Here is a 1,686-nt window from a genome sequence, read left to right on the forward strand (position 1 = left end):
CTTTGGTGATGAACAACAATGTGGAAGTGTAAGCTCAATAAACCCTTTTCTCCCTGACTTGCTTCTTGGTCATGACGTTTGTGTAGGAGTAGAAACCCTGACTAAGACAACGTGTAATGATCACACCCAGTGGATCAGGTAAAAGGTGTAGATGGAATATTTCCTATCAGTTGCTATGGGTGAGCTGAGAAGAATTGTCCACAGTGAGACAGGGATGGACCTCAAGCCTCCAGAGCATCCATGACACAAAGAAGAAGCCCTGTCATGGGGTGAGTTCAGCCCTGCATCCCAGAAATCCCAACTTGGAAAGGCCCTAACAAGTGGTTAATTTATTGACTCATCTGACTGTAAGTCTGAAGGAAGCTCAGACTTAAGGGTTGATCCAACCCAATGGGGGCTTCCACTTTATTTCCTGTGAGTCTCTAGACACAACCTTTCTATGAGATGGATACAATGTTCCAGTTTTCACCTCTACACACTGCAGCGTCCAAGGACTGAGAGGCATTTTCTTGTGTGGTTTTCTCTGAAGAGCAGAGCAGTTTTTGTCAGACCACTCCTCCATTTCAGCAACCATCTGCTCTTGGCTCTTTAATACTTCCTGGCCGTGCTGTATGAGGCGACACTGTGACTCCAGAAGTTACCGAGATGTCAGGGAAAGCATTGGACTTACCTGCAGATGAACTTTATTCAACAAACGTTATAACAAGGACTGAGGGTGTAGCCACGTTTGTAGGGTGCTTGCCTAGTATGCTGGGGGTCCGGGGTTTGACTGGCAAGACCTTAAAACCAGGCATGGTGATATGTACCTCTAATCCTAACACTTAGGAAGGTCTGAAGTTCATGGCTGCGGAGGGAATTTGAAGGCAGCCTGTCCTCATGAGAATCCATGTTATAAAGTTATAAATACTGGATTTTGCCTGTATTCATTTACTTTGTCTTTGTAGTTTCTTAGGATCTCATAAAAATACCTCAAGCAAGCATGAACGGTTGACAGCTTTTTTTTTTTTCCTTTCCTTGGCGGAGCCCTACAATGGTCATTTTATAATACCTTGAAGAACACCTGCTGTCACCACGATATAAATAACTATATGATGGCCTAAGCACTCATCTCAGACATGGTGATCAGAGTAGGTGACCATCAAGGAACACAGTGTCTGGGGAACAACATAGGAAAAGATCGTGTCAGAAAACTACAGAACTCTGTTCAGATTGCCCACCACTGCCAGAGACCAGAACCCACAGATATCACAGAAACCAAAATTATCTCAGATAGTCAAAAGGGAGAAAAAATCCCTTTCTGAGCCTTCGATATGCTTTGGACAGAGTAAATTGCCAGTAGATACCATGTCAGGAAATGACTCAGCCAGGAGAATCAAATATTATGGTCTTAGTTTCTTTTCTTGTTGCTGTGATCAAACACTGGCATATTTGGAGGAAGAGCTTACTTTAATTCACAGTTAAAGGTTCATTCCATCATGGCAGGGAAGTCAAGACAGCAGGAAGTTAAAGCAACCGGTCATACACATCCAAAACAGGAAATAGGTGACTCCAGGCTGCCGCTCTTCTCATTTCAAAAGCCAGAATACTTCATTCCTCCCTAAAATAGGGAATAAAATAACCCATGGAAGGAGTTGCAGAGACAAAGTTTGAAGCTAAGATGAAAGGATGGACTATCCAGAGACTGTC

Source organism: Mus pahari, chromosome 12, assembly GCF_900095145.1.
Source record: "Mus pahari chromosome 12, PAHARI_EIJ_v1.1, whole genome shotgun sequence".
NCBI lineage: Eukaryota > Metazoa > Chordata > Mammalia > Rodentia > Muridae > Mus > Mus pahari.